This window comes from Perca flavescens, chromosome 18 (genome assembly GCF_004354835.1).
Source record: "Perca flavescens isolate YP-PL-M2 chromosome 18, PFLA_1.0, whole genome shotgun sequence".
NCBI classification, from domain to species: domain Eukaryota; kingdom Metazoa; phylum Chordata; class Actinopteri; order Perciformes; family Percidae; genus Perca; species Perca flavescens.
In genome coordinates, this window is record NC_041348.1 from 23,643,667 (window position 1) to 23,662,290 (window position 18,624).

Sequence of the window (18,624 nt, forward strand, 5' to 3'; positions counted from 1 at the left end):
GCCATCAGAATGCTTGGATGCGAACACAAATGTTCCAGGGGCATATGGGTGATAAAAAAAACTAAAAATTGCAATGCTCCTTGCCTGGTAACTGGATTGTTCTGGACAGCATGTTAGCCAGTGCACAATTATAGTAAGTGATTAATAACCACTTTTCCAGGATATTCTGTGCATCACCAGCAGGCCTGTTGAGTATGAGTATCCTTTAACATATAGTTAACCAAACACAGTTTGGAGCCTAGATATAATGTTAGAAAGCAGCTGAAAAAAAAAAAAAAAAAAATACATTATATGGATGAGCCGGTAGGTGTGCCTTCTCTTTTTTTTTTATGTTTGTGTAAATGGATTTCTATTCACGTTAACAAAATCTTTCATTGCATCCCACAGAACTCAGTTTGCATGCAGAGTTGATAAAATAGCCCAGGACCCTCAAAAATACAATGCAAAGAAAAAGCGACTAGTTGGCCTTGACTTAAAATATTTCAGTTGAAGGTCCACTAATCATTAAAGAAAAGGCCAAAAAGCAAGCCAAAAAACAGAGAGCTTTTAGGGCTCAACTTAACACAGAAATGGGGGGAGAAACAGGACAGGCTTCGGACAGGAATAAAATCACAGTAGCTCCACGGAAAAACTAAATCTGCCTGAACGAGGCTTTAAAGGGTAAAACTTCCAATTACAGAGCTTCCGTGGGTAAAACCTATTACATAATAAAAGTGCTTTAAAGTGCTCATATTATGCCGGGTTCATGAGGTTATATCAGAATAGGTTTACATGGTTTAATTGTGTTGTACTGCACATTGCTGCAGCTCCTCTTTTCACCCTGTGTGTTGAGCTCTCTGTTTTAGCTACCGAGTGAGGCATCTCACTTCTATTCCATCTTTGTTGGGAGTCGCACATGCGCAGTAGCTAGGTAAGGACTACTAGCCAGTCAGAAGCAGAGTATGAGGGCGTGCTACGCTAGCAGCTAGGCGAGCATTATAACGTGTGTTAAAAAAGTGAAGCACGGTCGTCACGGAAGTAAAGGCTGGGCTACAATAAAGCTGTTTGGAGCAGTTTGTGAACAGTGTTTTCTGGTGGAGATGGTAAGTCCCCTTGGGGTGGACTTTGGGCTTTTTTCACTTAAACCATGTAAACGTATTACATGCACAGAAAAGATATAAAGGAAAGGGGAAAAAGCAAAACGCATAATATGAGCACTTTAATCTCTTCTTGTTCTTTGTAAAATTGCAAAACATTATCTTTCATCTCTCAAATGATTCTTCACTTAGTTTCTTGAAAGATGTATGCCTATCTGGCCGAAGCTTTGCCCACTGGAGGGCATTGCTGTTAAACTTGAACATAATTGTTGCTGAAATTGTAAGAGAAATTCTGGTTCCATATTGACAACAATCAAATCACAGCTTCATCACATCACTAGCCTAGAAATCTAGACGCACCCTGGCGGCAGCAAATTTAATTTGCCGGATACGTCAAAAGTTGAATCTATCAACTAGCTCCGCTACCTCCTTCGTTGCTCTGCCTGGTTGTAGCGCTATCCTATTGTGTGCAGAGGGAATTTGAAAGACAACCGTTTATCCCGCCCCTCGGACTGAGCCCTGCCAATGGTGAGTTCCCTTGGTGAGCTTGTCAGGCTATCACATCACATATCAAGTGTTTCCATTCACCTATTTTGATGCACGGACATGAAAGAACAATTTAAACTTGCTCAATTAAACCAAATTCCCGAAGACTTCTCTTCATTTTTCTATCATGGATGCGGTTAGATGGCCAGGGCAATATGTATTGTTGCCGGCTAGCAAACGCTATTTTTCTACTACAACAACGCGTCAACTATAGATTCAACTTATGACAAAACTACGCTGTAGCCTAGTTCATTCGCTCCAGACGAGTTGATGGAAACGCAGCTTTTGCATTTCTTGCAACATTTCAATTGTTTGCTTAAAATTCGCTTGACAGTTGAAAGGAAACACAACTCAACTATTGGGGGTGTTGAAATAGCTATGTCATTATCTGACAAATAGCTTGCATAAATTTCAGGTTGGAGCTCCACACACTCAAACTAATTTCCCCCAAATAGCACCGGAGAGACAGCAACAATTAACAAATCCAACAGGGTCAGAAAAGCACTTCCATCAGTAATACCAGCCCAGGCAGCCAACAGTAGCAACATCCTTTTAGTCATTCAGCAAGACAGAAATGTGAGAGCTCGGTCTGCTTGACGACAGATGGCAAGGCAGTTGGTGGGAATTTCGGCAATGCTACCGTACATGTTTGGGGATAAGATTTACAGTTCTCCTGCACAGTCATCATGGTGTCGAAGACAGGAAAACATTTTGAGACAATCATCCATTTTACACACAAATCCATTTTTTAAGCAGATTAATGAACACATGTTCCACCTGCACTTGTATTTTCAAACCAGACAGTTGCCACGTTGGGACTGTTCTCTCAGTTTTGCAAACTATTTATAACAGATCACAACTAACTCATAGAATCCTACTCAACTTTGTGTGAAATACCTATAAAAAATAAAGTTACCCCAACAACGTACACTTTGGCTTAGAGGGCTAGAAGAACAAGGTTACAACAATCCTACAATTATCCAATAGCATGGTATTCCAATATTTATCATGAGTTTTTCCTTTCACGTTTACCCAAAGCTGAGCAGTGTCATACCTACATCAGATCCCTGAGCAGGAGCAGAATCACAATGCCAGATGGAATGGGTGTTGAACCATGCACATCAATCTCAAACACTGGTACATTTTGGATCAATGCATAAGCCTAAAAGGGGGTCAATTAAGGCCACATGAAGGTAACAACAGTTTGAAGGATGAAATACTCCACTAGATGTAACTTGGGTTCTTCCTTGTTCAAAAAGTCATCTTCAAAAGGTTTAGCTTTATCAGCCTGCTGTGCTTGAGAAGAGGGTTCCAATGTTATTATGTCCTTAATAGGCTTTGATAGACTAGAAGGAATATTTATGTTTTTAATAGAAGCCACTTTTGGATTACCTATCTAAAATTTGTTTGTATTGCCAGTATCGTAAGTACTTGTCAATCTATGTAAAAATGTAGGTTTTAGCTGGTGTTTAAGTGTCCACCCTGGCTTGTACTATTGTAAGAATTATGCTTGCTTGCTAGTTAATGCGGACAGTGTCTGTCTGTCTGTTCATTGTTTCATGATGTTTTTATAGATTTTTGCTCATCTGTCACAACTGAAATCTGGGCTTTTTTTTTTTTTTTTTTTTTTTTATATAATCGGCACTGCTTTCATGTGCTATAATCCACTATTACAGCCCTAATTAAGAAGTTATTTCACCAGACAGAGAGGAGAAAATGGAGAAAGAGAAATGGATCCGATACAGAGAAAGATTTGGCTTTTAAATCCCCTCACCTCAGTTGGAATGGCTAAAATTAACTTGTTTATTCTTATGCCCTCTTTTTCCTTCTCTGGCTGCAATGAAAAGGCCCTGACACAGCCAACTGAAAGCCTCAACAGGGTTCCCAATTTATCCTCTGGAAAATACCATGGATCAAAAGACAATTTCACATATCAGAGAAAACACTGCAAGGGCCGTTTGTTACGTGAAAACATTATGCTGGCTGGTACTTCAAAAGTGTCAGAGAGCATACAGACCTAGGCTTCCTAACAACGCTGCACTCTGGTCTTAAGGGATCAAATATTTAAAAAATACTTTTTGGGATTTTGCAATTTTAGCAAAAGTAGCCAGACAGCCCAACTATCTGTTGAATTAATATAATGATTAGGCTACAAGTTAATCTGGCTGTATTGTCATTCAAGACACGTGGGCGTGGCTACATGAAATGTATATGTACAGCCAAAAAACGTCAAAATCAGTTTAGTGGTGAAATAGACTTCACTTGTTAGTTGTGTTAATTATGATAGTAGTCTGAAATTCCATATGATGACTTTTTTTCCCCCCCATTCATAGTGCAACTCGATATTGTCACTCAAGTGAAAGACCCCAAAAAAGGTAGATTTTAAAAAGGGAAAAAAAAAAAAATCAATAATAGGGCATTTACAAAGACAGCTAAGTTGATATCATAAGTTGAATTAATGCATCAGAGTTACAAGTGTTTAACTTAACTTAAGGGACTACAGGTGGAAATTAGCAATTGTTGCTATAACCTGGCCCAAGACATATTCTCTTGTTTAACAAGTTTAATGTTTATTTGTGCATTGTCCCTGTTTCAAATAAATCAATTTCCAATTTCCAACTTGCCATTCTTACGTCTTTTCATACTACGCACTACTGTGACAATTCACACGTAATGTAGGTCAATGGCGGCCGTATTATAGCGATAATGCATCTTGATAATACACGAAAATGGCATAATAATTGGCGTGTCATACATACGCCACTTTATGATATCAGTCTGCCCTGAGTGTGCAGTGTGTTTAAAAATAAAATACATTGTGTTCTAGGGCTGCCACCTCTTAGTCGATTAGTCGACTAATCGGTCGTTTTGGTCTTAGTCGACTAAGATGTCTTTAGTCAATTAGTCATTTTTTATGCTTATTCATGCTTACTTATTTCCAGGAAACTTCTGAGCACATTTATGGTAAACACAAGATTTAAAGTGGTGCTTTTGCAGGATTAATTGTGGAGAAACTCAGTTTTACAGATGATTAATTAACTACATTTATATTGTGCTTTTCTAGTCTTAACCACCTCTCAAAGCGCACAGCTCTGTCAATTAAATCAACTAATCGATTAGTCGATAAAATTGTATAAGATTTCTTTAGTCGAGGACAGCCCTATTGTGTTCAATGGAGAAGAAAAATAAGTTTTTTTACCCAGACATTTAAAAAAAAACTAAACATTTTAAAGCTGTAATTGCAATATCGTGAAACCGTGAGGTTTTTGCTGAAGGTTATCATACCGTCAGAATCGTATATACCAGCCCATGCCTACTTGAGAGGGACACTAGTTCATCCATTACAGTGGTACTCTTGACTCTCCCTTCCAACATCAGACCATTTCTTCCAGTGTACGGTCTCCTGTCAGACCAGACAAATAATGTGAATTATGCTCATAATAGTCTGTGCTAATTAGCTGGCATCGTAGAGCCATCCTAGAGTGATTTTGCTGTTGCAGTTGGCAGAGATGCATTTTACACAAAGGTCTTGAAATAGGTGTCATTAACTTCAGGTTAAGGTCAAAATCTGCACAGTATTCGAGCAAGAAGGCCACCTTAAAAATCTCTATGCAGGAAAAACACAGCCAGGTCCTAGTAGTTTTATTAAATTATTCTGCCCTGCAATGTGATCTATTCACTGTTAACGAGTATTTCTTGCTGGTATTTCTCAGGAGACAGCCCACCCCGAGACCTTAAACGGAGGGAACTCACATTCCAATCTCCAGCATGCAGAGAGACCGAGAAGAAGGGGAGGGAGACAGAAACGCAGAGAAAAGAAGAAATGAAGACCACAGAGAGGGAGGGGGAATGGGAACAAGAGAGAAGGATAGATAAGGTGAGGGATGTGGACAGAAATGATGAGAATGTCGGTCCTGACATGCTTTCCACAACAGGAAGGAAGCAGGACGAGAGAGAAAGGCAATGTCAGTGACGGGAGGAGGGAGAAGGGAATCGTGGGAGGTGGAGAGTAAAGAAATAGCAACAGAAGTGAGACAGAAGGGGAGGACGAGGCAGAGATGGAAGAAAGTAGCCGGGTAATGGAGGGGGGGCATAGTGAGGCTAGTGTGGGAGATCGTAAACAGGTAGGACCCCATCTGTAGCTCCTGTCAGCGCAATGCATTGCATATAGACAGTGAAAGTGCAAGCTGACCAGCTGTGAGATTGAAATGTCCTCTTTTTCCTGCATTTGCCAGATTTCTCTTTGTGTGCACTGCCAAACGCCTTGCCTGTTCCAGATAGGCCTAGGCTACACATTAGAGGATTTTTAATTTTTTTTTTGAAAGAGCAACCACATCCCGATCAAAGTGCATCTTATACAAATATAAAGCTAAAGACTTTGCTTGCAAGCAACAACACCCGGGAAAAATCTTCATTTGAAACTCCCAATAAGAGCCCCTACTGTGCCTACGCTGGAGAGGGTTGAAGCCCTTTCAAAGAAAAGTTTTTTGTTTTTTTTTGTTTTTTTTTAAGCCAAGTCCAGCTGCTTAATCCAGGAACACCTAGAGAGATGTTTCAGCTGCTCTACATCTCAAAAGCCCTTTCATAATCTTTTAGTTGCCCAACAGCAACCCTGACATTTTTTATTTTCCCTTTCCTTTTTTCTTTTCTCCCACCTCCCCTTTAATTCGGCAGCTACATGTGTCGCAGAACATGTGCGCTGCCACCTACACACAATTTCAATTGCCTACGTAATATTGGAAATGCAACACAGCCTCCAGATCTGCTCAGCCGCAGCATTCACAGGCACAGACAAGAGGGCGCTGATGGCTTGGGATGTTCAACTACTAACAAATGAGAGTTTTTTTGGGGGGGTGGAGGGGGTCCGACACAGGGGCTGCAGTGCCCAAAGGAAAGCAAACAAAGCAGTTGAAATGCTGTCTCGGAGAGAAAATATCTCCAATGCCGCTGTTGTGCTTCAAGTTGAGAATCTGGCCCACCCCGGCCACCCGATAAATAGAGAGGAGATCTCTTTGACGTGTCCATTTAGGACTTGTCAAAGGAGGAAGCATTGTGTTTCTGTGTGTGTATGTAAGCCCCCTGGGAGGCTGAAGCTGGTAGCCTGGGGAAGGACTCCACAGGTTAAGATAGCAGCAATAACAGAAGACAGAGCCGCTACAAGGGGGTGGGGTGGTGGACACTTATAACAAGAATTCCTCTCAGGGTGTCATTATAGAGAGAAGAGCTCAGACATATGGACTAACAAACTTGCATATAAACTAACTTTAATGAGTGCACTATATTGAGATATATCTGAAGAATTTAGTTTGCTCATTTTGTGTTGGAAGCCTTGATGGCACCTTCATCACTTCAATGTATCTTAAATTAATCCCTTAAATTACATCACTATTCATATCTGACTAGACAACACAGACGGCCATTTTGATTAATGAGAGGTTTTGACAGAGCACTGGGTAGAAATGATGCTTCAACTTGATATGTGATTTCCTGCAAACTCCTAGGTGTGCAACGTGTCCTTCAGTAACAGATTATGCATGACTAATAACATTTTAATAAGATAGAATTCTGGTTTTCAGAGAAACAAATAAAACTTTCCCTGCAAAAACACAACACACGTCGCACTTCACTGCAGGATTTCTACGTGCATCCACACCTTCCAGAGATTTGGTGAAGGCACTGCCAACGTCCAAACAAACAACCCATGCAAAAGACTGCAATGCGCGACAACAAATTGCACTGTGTAATCCCGACTTTGCACGAAGAGCTTCAGGAGAGAAAGAGCTGCTTCAGAAGTATGACAGGTATTTCCTCTGGTAACGGTTGTGTCCACAAGTAAAAAAAGATGGTCAGCCAGGGTGAGATGGACAGGAAACCCACAAGAGCAACTGCAGCTAGCCATCCCAATTATACCGCAGGAACTTAACCAAACAACAATTACATTTATCTGATCGTCGTTTTGCTGTGGTTCCTGTTTCTTTAAGAGCCACGGTGTCTCAATTTTAAACTGTGGATTGTCTGGAGAGGCATAACATTTTAACTGAATGGTGGCCCGAAATAGAAATGTTTAGCTAACGACATTATTGATATAGCCTACAAGCACGTTAAAATGAAGCTAATTAAATCAGCTAGAAAATAAGGCATACGGTTCATGAGCCGTGACACACCACACCGTACCGTTACTAACATTATCCGACTGCTAGATAACTTTTTAGTGTAGTTTTCCCCCCCGAAGCGTTGCCTGAAATCTTTGTATGGATAGCATGCACGTTTACTCAAATGCTGAAATGCACAGATAACAAATAAACCATGAAAACGTGACTAAAAACTAACAGTGTTGATATCGCCTGTGTCAGTGGGAAGACCAACGGAGGAGAGAGTGCACTCACCTTTATTAATTTCCACCTTGTCGGCGTTTAAGAGAGGAAAAATAACGCTCTCGCTGGTCAGTCTCCGGCGTACACACACCGTCACGGCCGGTAAAGATAAAAACGAACCGGCTGTAAATACTTCGCAGCAGAAAACCTCTGAATCTGTTCACCTTTTGCGTCTGTTGTTGACGTGCACTCCGCCGACCGCCTCTCGGTTTGTTCAAATCAGAAGTTCATCTAAAAGTTGCAGCGGTTCGCTCCGCCTCGCGACGACGATGAGGTCACCGCCTCTCAACCACAGTATGCTCTCAACTCCTATGGGCTCTATGCTCGCGATACGAATCCGAGCGGTCTAAGTTGTAGACTGCGCAGTCTCGCGAGAGTTTAACAAAATGCACAGGCGGGCAGATTGCTGGTGAAAGGATGGGAGCGGATGGGAGAGAGGAAGAGCGTTGCTCTGGCAACAGAATCGGATTTTTTTTTTTGCGACGTTTTCCCTCCTCAAGCAACTGGTGTGGCAGGTTTGGGTGTTGATGGTTAAACTCTGCACAGCCACCAGAAAGCAATATCCTACCTGAATTGTGTGATACCAGGTATTCTGGGTATATTTATAAGATGAAGGTGACTCATTTATGACATCATAATGAGCCACAGTCATACTGTTGTAGAACCTCATGTAGATAAACTGTTTAGAACGATCCAATATTGAGCTTGAAGGTTCATTTTTTTACCATTTTTTAAGAAAATCTGTCCAATAAGTCCAATATTCACTTTCCTTTTAGCCCTGATATAGTCCACCAACTTTGCAAGAACTGGCTTTAGCTGCTAGATGTTTGACTTTCTTTACCCGCACTTGGTAACTTTCACTGCCATTTGGTGTTGTGCATGCAATGCACAGTTGGTTTATCAGAACAGTTTTGCTGTAAATAGCTAGGCTACTCACTGTGGCTGGAAATGTGGCTGATGAGTGCAGTTAGACTGAATCAAAATAGTAACATTCTGGATCTTAAAAGTCATGTCTTTTATGTGAGCTGAAAGACACTAAATTGCTCCATAAATATTTTTTGGATTTTTAACATTCATTTGATCCATTGTTAACATAAAGATATTCATTAGAGCAGCTTGAAATACTGTTTTACACACCTCAAGACCTGTAAACAGACTTTGACTTTACAGTAGCCTGCTTGAGTAAATGTAGGCTACTTAACTTTTTTCCCACTTCTGATTATTTGGTATTCCTAAGGAAAAGTTGATCTTTGATGGCCTCTGCGCATCCCTGAGATCACAACCAGTGAGACTCCTTTAATTAAAACCTGTACAGAGTAACCTATGTTTACCAATGTACCATTTCCATTGTTGTTTATGCCCCCCAGCTTTTGCGTAATGGCATAAATAATAATGTGTCAGATGATTTTGAAAGACCCACCAGATAGTAAATGTCACAAACAGCTAAAAGTCTTAATGAAATAAATATAGACAGCAACAATGACGCATTTAGTGCAAAAACTGATGATAACTTCAATGCTGTAAGCCCAGCTTTTCAAATTCCACCTGCTTGCTTTGCCCACATACATTAATTATTTCAGCATACAATTTTAATTAGATAAGAGAAAGAACACTGTCCTAATTAAAGCAGCTCAGCAGGTACCAACAGAAGGAGTGGGTGAATAGTATGGGAGTCACAGGAATTCATTTCTCTTTCCTACATAATCACCTGTGAATAGTTACAACCTTGTTCTCTGTATTCTCTGTCCGCAAAGTCTGTCTGTCTTTTCTTCTCTATAATTATTAATTCTGGTTCCGGGGACAGTACTTCATATTCTCATCTTCATTTACTCATTCTCTTTACATTTACCTCTGCCTTCCTTTCCTTTCCACTTTCCATCTACACACCCATTATTCTAAAATGTCATCCAGGATTACATAATCTAATAAAGACAAAGGAAAAGAGATTACCATCATTAAAGCCCTCTCTATTCCTGTAGCTCTGTGGGTCCTAACACTACCCACCCCATTCTGTCATGGGGCGGATATTGGTGTGGGCGGTTTGTATTGTTCTCTGGTGAAATACTGCTCCCCCAGGATTACCTCAAGTAGTCTAATTGGGTTAGCCACAGAATGCAATTCAGAATGGATTAAAGCATAGAGAAGACACATCAACAACAACGATAAATGACTTACTGTTTGTCATGCCAATAAAATAATGAGGCATCAGTTACTTGGGCAGCAGAGAATAGTGACAACTTGAGAACACTTTTTGAGAAATTATGAGGGTTATATGGCCTGAGAAGTGTCTGGTATCTCCTTGAATCTGTTTAATTTACGAAAACAATGTAATAAGATCTTTCTAAACACCCTAAACTCAAACTACATTATTAGATTAAAAGACAAATGACACATTGATCCACCATTCTTAAGAAAAGAATATTTTAAGAGGCAGGCTATGCAGCCTCTCAAAATACTAACTGTCTGAGGAACCTGTGTGTGTGTGTGTGTGTGTGTGTGTGTGTGTGTGTGTGTGTGTGTGTGTGTGTGTGTGTGTGTGTGTGTGTGTGTGACATTCCTTGTTTGTGCCAATATTGTAACAAACACTATCAGATGCTGACATTTCTTCTCTCAAAACTTTAGAGCTCATTTTCACAACTGAAATAGCTGACTGAAAGGGAAAATACATAGCTATATCCCTATTTTATTTAACCAACTAATATGTTGTACAGTATTATAGATATTATATGTAGGATTAATCTTTAGGGAAGCACCAATCCAACTTTTTCTCTCCTAATGTCGATTCTGATACTTCAACCTAAGGTATTTGCTGATGTGGAGTATAAATCCAATACTGATAATGGAAATGTTGAATTTTATAATAACATTAAAAGTATTTAGGGGTAATCAGCCAATACCCTCATCAGCTTAATGTCAGTATCTCAGTACCTAATCTTTATAGTATACTTTTTAAATTTTTTTTTTTAGTTTGTGCACAACAAAGAACTGTACTTTATGGTTCTTGACAAGAAATTATAAAATATACAACTTTGGAAATCTACCCCTCGATTCATATATGAAAAAACAACAATAAAAAATAAAATAGCTTCCATTTGCATTGTGTATTGCGGGACATTCAAAAGTCACTTTTTCAGTGTGAATGTACAGTACTGCATTAACAAAATATGGTTACAATTTGTATGTAGTTTGAAATTGGTCTTATCAAGCTATAAACTTTGTTCCAGTTCCATACATTATTATCTACAGTATGTACTAGAAATTGTATTGTATCATGTTTATTTTGTTAGTATACAATAAAACAATTAGTGTGTCCCAAATTCCATACATATTAATTGTATACACTGAATGTTTGCTACATACCAATTGTCCTAATATACCGTTTTTGCAGTTAGTATACAAAAAAACAGCATAGTACTTTTCTGTTTTGTACAGAAAATTATACAGTAGTGTCCTGCTGATCATCAATGCAACTGTGACTTTTAAAGCTAAATGTTCCCCCAAGGATGTAATATTTATTTCTTTGTTGTTTATTTCTTTGTTTTGTTGCCCAAAATCTTCCTGGAGCTGTTCACCAATTTGTTTTTAATGTTTTGCTACTGTGAGTAGCTCCTCCATGTCCTTTGTGCATTGCATTGTGGGGCAACAATGTTCCTCAACACTACACTCAAATTCTCTACTGATTTTCCAATATGGATACATTACATACTAAAACGTGCTTAAATTTAGTTTGTAGTATGAATGTGGTACAAAACTAAAGAAAATGTTGCAGTTCCCTCTTGGTAGCAATGGTGGCCTTTCATTCCATGAGTTACTGGGCTTGTCTTTGCACTTGCAGCATCTTGGCCTGTACCTCCTTCACTATTATCTTTCATGTTCTCTCTTGGCGGTATGATAGACTGATGTGTGGTGAAAGAAGACATCTTAATGAGGGAGTTTTTGAAGCTCAGTCTTTGACCCCTACTCTTTTACAGCATGCCCTTTAGATCACAGCATCAAACGTTGTGCTATCATATCTGATGGTGACTGTCTGAGATATATTAAGATGTCAAGTAGTGAAGTCAGACATGGGGCGACCACCTATAGGATACATGACCACAGTAACCCAGAGAGGGAGAACGGTGGAATTCCTGGCTCTGTTGCCCCTCGAAGCAGAGGAATGAAAAGAATGGGCCCCATTCACAAAGTTCCACTCAAGCGGCACTCCTACACTAATAGAGATCGACATGAAGAAAGGCGACAAGTTGTTTTCACACACACTGGCTCTTTTGTCCTCATTACTAAGGGGCATTATGCAGACAGTGTGCTCCTAAAATAGATAGAATTTGATGCGCTTGTTTTTCATAAGTGGAGACCACTGTGTCTTGATTGAAGTGTGTGCCCAATTAGTGTTTTGTTGCACATTGTTATTGTGAGAGGAAACTAGTGGGATTAATTCACCAGGCTGAATGATTGGCAAACATTTTAGGACAGACAGGAGGAGAACAGAAACTTTTTTTTTCTTTTTTGCTGGTTAACAGTGTTTCTTTATTGGCTTATTGTTTATAAGTCAAACACAGTTACGAAGAGCAACTCTGAGTGGAAAATGGAGATGGTCCTGAGTGTTACAACAACCTGACTCAAGAAAGAGACCAGTTACAACACCTGGCTGAAGAAGAGGACAAAACCAACTCATGATGTTCAGTCGATCGCTACTTCAAAAGAAACAGCAAATGCTTAGAGATGGACAACTTTTTTTTTGTCGGCCCTTACATCTTGACAAGGACTGGGGGGCATTTCGAGCAAAGTGGATACTTTATGTCCCATGCATGAAAAAGAAAAAGAAACACAAATAAGAGCAAAACAAGAGTCTGTAGCAACCCTAGCAGCTCTGTGAGGCTGTACTCAGGTACAGCTGTGCTTTGAGCTAAAAGCTAACTTTGGCATGCTACCGTACTCACGATCACAATGTTAACATGCTAACTAGTTTAGCAGGTAATGTTTACCATGTTCACCATTTAGTTGAGCGTGTGAGCATGCTAACACTTGCTTATTAACACCACACACAAAGTACAGCTGAGGTTGATGGAAATGACATTATTTATTATGTTGATATCATGACCGTAACCAGGACAAGCACTTTAATTCAATTCAATTCAATTGTATTTATAGTATCAAATCATAACAAGAGTTATCTCGAGACACTTTACAGATAGGTAGGTCTAGACCACATTCTATAAATTTCAAAACCCCAACAATTACAGTAATTCCCTCAAGAGCAACCATTAGCAGTGGCTATTGCGACGGTGGCAACTTTAGAGAATGGACAGATGATTGGTTGGGGTTGTACGGAAGAGGATTAGGGCCAAATGTATTTGAGTTCTGAGTTCAAAGTCAGAATTCTGAGGCTACATTTACATTGCTACGTTCTGGTTTTAAGCGGAGTTTTGAACCAAAAGCGATCTCCGTGCACCCAAGGGTTTTTAGTAGAAGAAATAATCCCCGTTTAAACTGTCACGCCCAAAACCGCATATTTCATGAACATTCTCGCATACTGGGCATGCGCGTGCCGGGGTAAACAGGAGGCAGCATGTATACTCCACCCGTTGCTGGTAGATACCACGGTAACGTTAGTAGTTCAGTCTCAGAGAACGAGATGAGAAACTTCTCCAATTTAGAGGCTCTGAAATGCCAGAGCAGCGTGAATGCGAGGTGTAAACGTAGCAAAAGATATTTGTTTTTAAACCAAAACGTAGCAATGTAAATGTAGCCTAAGAAAAAAGTCAGATTTCTGAGAATAAGGTCAGATTTCTGACTTTAAACTCAGAACTCAAAAACATATTTCATATATGACACATAATCCTCTTCCGTAGGGTTGGCATATTATCATAACAGCTATGTATGTTTTTCCAGTTTATGTGTTGGAGCCTGAAGCCAGGGGCATATGGCTCATATGTACTTGGTTTGAAGCAGTTAAAGCTAGACAAATAAACCACTTCATCACAAGCCCTAAGCAATCCGTTTTATTTGAACATGCCTTAAAGGTTTGTCCACAAAGTTGAATGCCAGTTGCTTAAACAAACACAGCAAAGACAAGACTTAGTAAGGGTAAATGATCAATTATTTACTGGGTGTATATGTTTTGGGTGCAGCTTCAATTGTATGGCAGAAACATATTCAATCTATTGAATTAAAGTAAGAAATAAAAGCCTCTCATCTTGTACCTCTGTCACCCTCACTTTGAGTCTGGCAGCGGGTAAATTAACGTATGCAAATAACAGTTTTGTTATTTGTTTTCTTGTTCATTTAATGTAGCTGGATTATTTCTTTTGCAACTCAAGCAACTTTGTAGAACTCTTTTTTTCACAGTTCTTCACGTTTCAGTTTTCAGACAGGTCTGGCCCATGGGAATTTATATTATCATTGTGAATGCTCCATGCAAACTCCATTAGCAGATATGTATTACTTATTAAGAGAGGTATATATTACACAAAAGTGCACTGCTAGAGATGAATGTATAAGCCTAGTATTTATAGTTCTCCATCTCTGCAAGTGGTAAAGAGGAAGGCTGGTTTCTCAGAGGATTATCATGCGAGCTGTTTGTCAAAAGCTGCACTGCACTATGATCCTCGCAATATCAGCCTCCCTTTGAGTGCAGGAACTTACAGAGAACTCTTTTAAGATATGTTTGAAAAAGCAGAGGCATAGACAGAATTCAAGTTCAAAATACCCCCCATTTGGCACTGTATGCACACACACACACACACACACACACACACACACACACACACACACACACACACACACACACACCTCCCCACGAAGAGAGCTGGAGCAGCATGACTCACACTGGTGTGAAAACACAGTGGAGAGGTGGGAGGATGACATCACAGCACCCTGCAGAAGAACAAGTGCATTGCAGTTGGACCTTGTGTAAGCATGCACATAAGGGCACGTACACATAAGCACACACACACACACATACACACACACGCACACACACGTGTGTACACACTCATTGAACATTTCCTCAACAGAAATAACTTTGATCGTCCTGAGGAGACACTGGAGTTGTTATGTTTTGGATTCCCAACTTCATGTGTGTGGATGGGAGGGGAAGAGGCGAGCCAATGGTTGGCCTGGATACAGACACGCTATGATGGGATTTGGGGGCTGAGGTTGAAAAAAATAGATATTAGAAAAAAGAGAAGGTACCATCCAACTCAGATGTGAATCTCCACCAATCTCTTGCATGTCAGTATATGTTCACCCCCAGCTGTTTGGGCCCAGCTCCAGCTTCTGGGATGATGGCACAAGTAGAAAGCATTCAAATGCCGAAACACGCACATGCTCAGTGTTTCTAATGCGATTGAAAGGAAGGAGGCAGGATTAAAGCTTGATCAGTGTGACAAATTGCTGATGCAGTGATTCACCAACAAAAACAGATTTCACCATGCTTCCGATAAGCCCCGTGTCTTCCTTGGCAGTGATTAAAAGTAGATGACTACATGCTTGAGTCACGCAAACATGGTTGCTTTCGACAAAACAATCTCAGCTCAAGTCAATTTCGTAGCTGTTCCGGAACTTTTTAATCATAGGACATCTTCATTCGCTGACAGAAATTGCTTAGTTATCATCGAATTAGATGTTCGAAAGGCCATAAAACCAAAACAATGATTTTATAGGATGCTCAAAAGCTCTGTTGCTGTTGTTGTTTTTTGTTTTTCAGAAGGAGATGTTTCTACAGCTCTTCCCACTCAGTTTGGTTTTTAGATATTGTTAAGGAGGATAGATGGAGGTGGTTCACGAGAACACAGGTAGCTTTTAAAAAGCCCAGTGCAACCACAGGTGGCACGAGAAGATGGAGTACAAAATGATTCAATGTAAGATCTGGCTGTCCAAGAAACCTTCCACCTACACTTGTACATCTGAATGTGTGATTTAGAGTCTATTTTCTCCACTGATTTTCTGGCTCAATGTGAACATGAATCTTCAGCTCCATTTGCAATGGAGGCATTGGCGAGAATACTGGGAAGTGCAGAGCGGAGGGGAGGGTGTCTGGATCTGGCTTGGCAGGGTGCTACAGCAGTTAATTAAAGCTCCCGGACTGGTATTTCAGGATTAGGAGTGGGTAAGTGGAGGGCCTCTGGTGGCCTTCACATGAAGTTGCCACCTAGTGGGTAATAGTGAGTGTGAACACTTGATTGTGCTGATTGTGACTCTAAATGTATTATGTGGTTGTCTCAGTTCATTCAGAGGTTCATTTGTTTGTTACAACTGGGCACTGAGCATTTTTGGCAGTTGTACATTTGATTAATCTCGTGTTGAGATGTCATCTAGCTGGCCAGCATATCATTCATTATACTAGTTTGTTATTATTTCTCAAGTTTTGTTTTCCCTGTGGTCACAGATAACGTTGTTATCTTGACACAGCACGATTATTCATCTTCACAAACGATTTTTTTCGTGATCAAGGGCAAAATGGCCTGTAATTATTTTCAGACGATTGTGATGACAGAATTATTTGTCAAATCACGATCACTAGAAAACAATCTTATGAAGACAGAATAAATTGATTTCATGATTTGATGTGTACTGTGAAACATCATCTCTGCAGCCCTCTTCAGGTCTATAGAGCCTTTTTAGTCTCTTTTAGCAATTTGTTTTGGCCTGCAAACTCCACTCTCATCAATCCTGTGTCTGGTAGCAGATAGCTGTTCTCAGCAAAGAAACCCACAGTTAAACTGACAGCACACTTCCCGTCCACCAGACAAAATTAGCACCTTGCTAATGAAGAAAGCAAGCATCTCAAAGCTACTATGGTGCAGAGTTTATGGAGACCAAAAGCTAAAAAGGAATGCAGAAATTGAACGTACATTAGTCAGGTCACCCAAGATATGACTCCAAAGGAGTCATATTAACACAACTAAATAAGGCAATCCTTTGTCAGAGTTAGGGATTGTTACAGCTTGTAGTGAAGTTCTTCTGCCCCCAAGTGATCAAAAGGAAAACAACACTTTAAAGGTCTTGTAGAAGTTAGCATTAGCGGAGGACATAGAAAAGCAAAATAAAACTGGAATTTTCTGTTTCTGTTTCAGAAGTAAGGAAACTTTTTATTTTTTTCCCCACAAGCGCGGGAATTTCGCGGGCTAAATGTAACCAGCTCGACAGAAGGGGCCAATTGACTAGTCCACATATAGGTAAGGGCCAAATTTAGTCAGTAACATGCTACTCCGCTGACTAGTGACATGCTAACATTCAAAGTGATTTCATGTGTGACTTACTGTGAATGTGCTTGCAATTAATTTTTGTCAAATAGACAGAAAAGTTTATTGTGCAACCTCTTAAAAAACAATAATCATTGGTCTCCCTACACTCAAGGTTATTTTTACAAAATGGATTTACAGTCGCATTAAATCAACTTGTCACAGGTATTTCTTCTTATTTTCTAGTCTGAGTGTTGCCAGCTGGCCAGGGGACTTCCATGTTCACAGAACTGTACAAATCAAAGCTTGTATGGTGTTAAGGTCAAGGGAATTCAGCTCTTTCTTCTCTCTCTCTCTCTCTCTCTCTCTCTCTCTCTCTCTCTCTCTCTCTCTTGTGTGAACATAAATGGACTCTCCTCTCCGTTTTCTACCTGTCCTTATCCGAGAGCTTGTCTGTCTTTCTCCTTCTTTCTCACTTTCCCACGCACAGATAGTTTTACCACCCCAAACATTTAGTCATTTACACTCACAACCACTGACACACACACACACACACACACACACACACCATATGGCCGAATGTCAGACAGCTGCAAGACCTGGAGTAATGTGGTGTGGGATTGTGTTGGGGAAAATGATGTTGATGATGATGATGGGCTTCTGCTCACAACAACACTGAGCGCCCTCTTTGTGTACATACATGTGTGTGTGTGTACGTGTGTGTGTGTGGGTGCTATGTGTCAGCGTGCAAGTTGACTTGTTATTCTGTACGTGTGTCTGTGTGTCACTCAGCCGTGTGAGAGATACTGAGCTGTCATATCTGTCAACCAGACAACAGTTCCGCATGCATATTCATCATTATGCTAATTTCGCCCAAAGAGCTTTTAATGAGTTCACAACTCAGATGAGGTGATGAACTAAAACTTTGCAGCATTTTTTTCCCCCGTAATTCTCTCTGAGAAGACCCCATCACTGACGACTTATGACAGATTTATATTACTATCATTTTTCTGTGTACACTAAATTAATGTGTAAGGGATTGTAGAGTGCTAAAAATGTCACACTTTAGGAATAAAGTAAACGTTATTTAAAGTATTAAAGTTATTTTAATAAAAGTGACCACCAGATGGCAATTACATGATTCTGTGGTAACTAGCAGTTGTGTTTATTGTTGTAAATATTTCCCATGTAACACTGTAGGCGATTAATAATTCTCTCACCATGACACATTGTCTTATCACTCTAAAAGTGGGCTTGGATACAAAAAAAGATAACAGAGTGAATCTGTCATCTAGTGGTCATATTAGGAAGTAGCATTAACGTTTCTAAATATCCACTTTCTGTAAGTACAATGTTTGTGATTTGGCATACATTTGCCTGACATGCTATTTATCCATAGGGTTGGGTGATTCCTCATCCTAATCAATTTTAGAAGTGTGTCTGTCA

At 40.0% G+C, this 18,624-nt stretch overlaps 1 protein-coding gene across 1 annotated transcript in view; it reads right to left on the bottom strand.

Annotated features, from left to right (window-relative positions):
* Positions 1–8,324, bottom strand: part of sipa1l1 (signal-induced proliferation-associated 1 like 1) — an 88,896-nt gene extending 80,572 nt beyond the window's left edge. Inside the window, exon 1 of the mRNA XM_028605059.1 lies at positions 8,009–8,324. The gene's annotated coding sequence lies outside the window, so the exon portion shown is untranslated. The remainder of the gene's footprint in view (positions 1–8,008) is intronic.
* Between the last annotated feature and the right edge of the window lie 10,300 nt (positions 8,325–18,624).